At 41.7% G+C, this 6,079-nt stretch overlaps 1 non-coding gene across 1 annotated transcript; it reads left to right on the top strand.

The window, feature by feature from the left end:
* Window positions 1–5,613: 5,613 nt before the first annotated feature.
* Window positions 5,614–5,715, top strand: LOC118989827 (U6 spliceosomal RNA). Its single transcript, XR_005067097.1, has one exon. It is a non-coding gene; the product is annotated as a U6 spliceosomal RNA (small nuclear RNA).
* Window positions 5,716–6,079: the final 364 nt, after the last annotated feature.

Here is a 6,079-nt window from a genome sequence, read left to right as displayed (position 1 = left end):
GTCGTGTCACAGTGGTATGGTGCCAGCTTGCCAGGATGTTCCAGAGCTACGGTGACTTTGCCGTATTCTGGCTGTGTGAGCCTGCAACGTGGAGTGGCAGTGGGTGTGTGTGAGGCTGCCTTTCCTGCATCTTGTCTCTGTAAGGCACACACATCATGGCCTCTTTGTGCTTAGGAACAGTAGATAGCACTATACTGGGGGCATTTTAGACAGTGAAATCGCCATCAAAGAGCACAACATGCAAAAGAAAACCTGGCACTAACTAGACTGTGGGAAGGACACTCACAGTGTGAGCGCTAAAACAAGAAGGCAGAGCATCCACTCAGTTCAACCTCAGCAGGGAACACACACATCGGGCAACTTAAATTCTTCTCCACCAATGACACGACAACACCATGAGTATTGACGCCGGGGTCACAAATATATTTTAGCCAGTAGGCAAATTGCAAACACAGAATCTGCAAAGAACAAGGATGGATTATAATTAGAAAGAACATACATAGAGACTCACAGGGCAGAAGGAATCATTCTAAGAGTTTTATGTGTATTGACTCATTTAATCCCACCGACAACACAGTGAAGCAAATGCTACCGTTGTGTCATTTCACAACTCAGGAAATGGAGGCAAAAAGAAGTGAAGGATCCTGCTGGAGGTCCCACATCCACGAAGTGACAGAGCCAGGGTGTGAGTCCAGGCAGCGACTGCCACCTGGGAGTCTGGCTCATCAGAGCAAGGAAAGCTCTCCTGATACTTGTGCCCAGGCTGGCCTGTCGTTTGGTGACCTGCACTGAAGCTTCTACTAGTGGCCGTGTCTCTACTGAACGTCCACCTTGGCTGCCCTGCCTGACTGGGGAGGGCCCTCTCTTCCTACCATTGAACTATTGAGTGGCCTCTTTCTTATGATACCGTTTCAAAAGTGTTTCTTTTGGTTGGGTAGAGAGTTGCACTGTGTCCTCCAGATAAGTCATTAAGGCTAGGCACCTGGGGCCATCCCCACGACTCAGGCAGGAGTCCAGGTACCTACATGAGAGTGGTTCCCTGACTCTCTGAGCCCTTCATCCACTGGTGTATATGTGCAAAGATGGGAGGCGGGCACGGTAGAATGGCTACAAGCACCAGCTTTGAAGTGCCAGAGATCTGTGTGACTGTGGAAAAGTTATAAACCACTCTACCCCTCATTTTCAACGCTGTAAAGTAAAAGGGACACTACCTGCCTTATAATAAAAGTGATCAAAGTAGGGGGTAATAACAGTACCTGCTTTATAGGGTGGTTGAGAAACTTAATTAAGAAAATCATCCAAAACACTTCATGCAATACCGGGTACCAAGAAGAACTCAGTGAGAAGCATCTTACTTTACTCTCTACTTTTATTTCACAAGTGTTATTGTTGTTAGTGTCTGGGCCTATCACCATCAAATCTGAAGGTCTTTTGTAGTTTCTCAGAAGAGTTTTAACACTTTCAAAATGAAATAGGGCTCTTGGTGGCTTGTATATATTGCCTAAACTCCTCAGGTGGGCATGTAATTCGCTATCTCTATGTGCACCTTCACCATAAACTTTCCAGATACATCCAGGGACTCTAGGAAGGTGTCAGCCGTAGTGGTATAGTTTTTTATCTTTTTGAGCCACTCTACAAAAAAAAAAAAAACAGTCTAAGATTGCAACATCAAAATCCCGCAGACAACATCTACAGCAAAACAAGATTATCAGCTCAAAAATACAAACAATTGAGAAAAAACCACAAATATCACCTGGACCATCTGACATCAACAAGTGTGTAGGGAAAGCAAAGCAGACACAGGATTTATGTCGAACCTGATAGCCAGGTAACCCCAAATTGCCAACAGACATGCCTTAGGGAAGGGAAACACAATTTGGGAAAAACAGCCATGACCTGCAAGGGGCCTTGCAGGCTTCAGTCTGTGACTACATATGTGCTCAGAGGATGCTGAAGCTGTCTGGGTTCTGTGAACTCCTAGGACTTACAAGAGCTCCCTTCTAGGACAAAGTCCTGCGCTGGATAGAAATTATTTGCGGTAGAATCGAACTTACATAGGACAAGGCACTGGGAAAAATGAAAAGAAAATTTCCTGATAAAATTGGGGGAGGTTTCCCTGATCAGTGTGGCTCAGTTGGTTGGAGCTTCATCCCATAAACAGAAAGGTTGCAGATTTGATTCCCAGTCAGGGCACATGCCTGGGTTGTGGACTAGGTTTTTAATTGGGGTGCACAGTGAGAGGCACTGATTGATATTTCTATCTCTTGTTCTCTCCCCCTCTTCCCCTCTTTCTAAAATCAATTAGCATATCCTCAGCTGAGGACAAAAAGGAGAAGAAAAAGAAAAGAAAGAAAAAAAACTGGGGGAGGTTAACTGAGGCAGCAGATGTTAGAATACATAAGCTATATATTTGAACACTTGGTAATAACAACAGAATAGTGAACTCCACAACTAAAGAGCTAGGAAAACAATCCCAGCCCACTCTCCTTACCAAAGTGAATAGAATAACTCCTGCCCTTTAAGCATAAACAGCAAAAATGGATTGTGTTTCAATCCCACACAAAGTTATTTTAAGAAAAAAAAAATTAAGCAGAATAATGCCTCCACAGACAATGAAGCATGCCAGAAGTAAAGACTAAAAATGCAAAGAAGAAAGAAAACTCCAGGCACAGATGGCTGCCCTGGTGAAATCTATCAAAACATTTCAAAGAAATAATGTCAATCATACTAAAACTCTTAAAAAGTAGAATAATGTTGGTACCAAAACCTTACAAAGACACTAGACATTAAAGATTGATATCCCCATTAATAAAGATAAAAAAACCTTGAAATATGCACCTAAGATACAACAGTATATAAAAACAATGTAACTTCCTGACAATTAAAATTTATCTCAGGAATGCAAGGTTGGCTTTACTTTCAAAAAGTAATTAATGTTACTATGTTAACAAAAAAAAGAGAAATCATCTGATTGTTTCAGTAAATGCAGAAATATTTTTTCACAAAGTTCAATACATATTCAGGATTAAGTTTTTTTAAAAAACCCTTTAGCAAACAAGGAATAGAACAGGAATTCCTTAATCTCCGGGTTAGTATGGGTCTTCTGGAAAGCAGATCACAAGACAATATCAGACGTGCAAGAAATTTACTAGAGGAAATGCTTGTGAGAGAGAATGGGGACAAAAGGCCTAGAAGAGAATTAGAGACGCACCAGATCACCGTGCAAATCTGACCCCAGGTGAAACAGGAGGAGATTAGAGGGCAGGTGATGGAGAAGCATCTGAAACTCCAGTGCAGCCTTCAGAGAGCTAGGCAAAGCCATCAGGGCGCCTGCAAGCCAAAGTCACCCACCCGAGGAATGCCACAGCTCCTAGGCATTGGCTGGGAGGGGGCTGTGGGAAGTGTGGCCTCGGCCCAAACGAAGGGGTGGATTTCAGAATGCAGCTGTTGGGCTCTCGGCCCTCAAGCTTCGCACACTGGGAAATCTGAAAGATACACTTACATAGCTACCAAATTGGTAAAGGGTATCTGTGGAAAATCTAAAATCAACCTCAGTCTTAATGCTAACACCTATAATACTTTCCTCCAAGATCAGGAAGACGTCAAGGCTGTCTACTCTTACCATTTCTGTTCTGCACTATACTGAAGGTCCTGGCCAATGCAAAAAAGCAAGAAAAAGGTATAAAGATCACAAAGAAACTAGTAAAATCATGAATTTAACAAGATTTCAAGATATAACATAGAAAAAATAACTGCATTTCTATACATTAGCCATAAACAATTGGAAAATTTTAAAATAGCATTTATAATAGCAGCAAAAGACCCACAAAATATATCTAGGAGTAAATGTAACAAAGTACATGCAAGCCCTCTACACTAAACACTATAAAACATCTCTGGGAAATGAAAGACTTAGATATATGGAGAGATATAACATGCTCTTGGATTAGAAGGCTCGATATTGTTAAGGGATCAAGCATCTCAACACCAATTTATAGACCCAATACAGTCCTGTCATAAATTGAATTGTGTCCTCCCAAAGGATCATATGTTGAAGCCTTAAGGCCCAGCACCTCAGAAGTGACCTATCTGGAGGCAGGGCCTTAAAGAGGTAATTAAGTTAAAAATAAAGCTTTGGGGGTGAGCCCTAATCCAATATGACTGGCATTCTTATATAAAGAGGACATTTGGGCACATAAAAAGGCACCAAGGATGACCACACACAGAGGAAAGGAAATGTGAAGACACAACGTGAAGGCAGCCGCCTGCAAGCCAAAAGGAAACTAAACCCACCAACTCCGTGATCTTGGACTTCAGTACCGGAACTGTGAGAATGACTAAAAGATTGCTGGTTCTGTTTGTCAGTGAGGATACTGAGCAATTGGAACATCCATATATATATATCTTCGGTGGACTGTTAGTGGCAAAACACTTTGGAAAAATAACTGTTTCCTTATTTTTTAAAAAAATTGAACTGAGATATAATTGACATAGAGTATTACATCAGTGTATGACAAAATTATTTGATATCTTCATATATTGTAAAACTATCACCACAGTAAGTCTAGTTAACATATGTCACCCTGCACAGTTACAGTTTTTTCTTGTGATGATAATTTTTAAGATCTCTCTTAGCAACTTTAAAATATACAATACAGTTTTATTAACTATAGTCACCCAGGACTATACATTACATTCCCAGGACTTACTTCTTTTTTAACTGAAGCTTGTACCTTTTGTCCACCTTCACTCATTTGGGACCCTGCCACCAATCTGTTCTCTGTATTTGAGAATTCAGAGGTTTTGTTTTGTTGGTCCGTTGGTTTAGATTCCATATACAAGTGGAATCATTCAGTATTTATCATTGCCTGCCTGACTTATGTCACTTAGCATAATGCCCTCAAGGTCCACTCATGTTGTCACAAATGGCAAGATTTCCTTAGGTTTTATGGCTCAGCAAAGGAACGACAGAAATGCAATTCTATCTGCAAAATGGGGAATGACCTGGCCTCTTCAACAAATGAATTGCAAGGGAATACAAAGAGAGTGGGGGAATCTATCAATTGAAGAGACTATGAGAAATACCAACCACTTGCTATGTGTGTGAATCTTATTTCTATTCAACTGAAAAAAATTTCAGAAACAGCTGTGGAAATTTGAGCACTGAGTAAAAAATCCATTAACTGCACATAACTCACCCAAAATTGTATCTTTTCTTTTTGTCATTTTAGGCAGCCTCACTTTTTGCTAGGGCTGGATGAGTTGTTAATACAAACGCTCCACTCAGGGCGGCATGCCGACAGACCTCTCCGTCTGGAGAGGCTGCCAAGCCTTCCTGCTGGACACTGGCAGCCCAAGCCACTTTCCCAAGCTAAAACAGCTTTTCCTAAAATCTGGGCTAGGGCATTCCGCCAACCCACAGTCAGGCGGTGGGCACCATGCCAGCACATGCAGCAACATATTTCCAACACTCAGTCAGCTCAGTCACCTCTCCCACCAAGAAGTCCCCTCTGACCTTTCCTATCCATGGGTTTCTGTACACAGAGAGTGAGAGAGAGAGAGAGAGGGAGAGAGAGAAGCTAGCAGTGCCTTATAAGAATAGGCAAGGCAGAAGTGCTTGCTTCAGCAGCACATATCCTAAAATGGAAGGATACAAAGATTAGTATGGCCCTGGGCAAAGATGACATAAAAATTCATGAAGTATTCCGTATTTTAATTTTTTAAAAAAAATAGGCACCATATACTTATCTATCACCTGCCATGTGAGGCATTGCATTCAAGCCTCACAATGACCCTGCGAGAAGGCATTATTATCCCATTTTACAGATAAGGAAGTGGAGGTGGAAGCTTTAAGTAACTTAATGAAAGCCACACAGCTTGTAAATGACAGAGCTGGCATTCAAATCCAGGTCTATCTGATTGCAAAGTGTATTTATTTAACCACCACACTGAATTGCCTCCTCAGAAGCAAGGTGGCCATTCAGTCAGTGTTTGCTGGGAGATACATGACCCTAACTGAGGGATTCAGGCATCCTGCCCATGTCTCCCCTTCCACATCTTCATTATGTTCCAGCGCTGA

This window comes from Sturnira hondurensis, unplaced genomic scaffold, assembly GCF_014824575.4.
Source record: "Sturnira hondurensis isolate 20B ecotype Veracruz unplaced genomic scaffold, ASM1482457v3 Scaffold0006505, whole genome shotgun sequence".
NCBI lineage: Eukaryota > Metazoa > Chordata > Mammalia > Chiroptera > Phyllostomidae > Sturnira > Sturnira hondurensis.
Note: the sequence above shows the minus strand (reverse complement) of the source record. Positions and strands in the feature narration are given on the sequence as shown.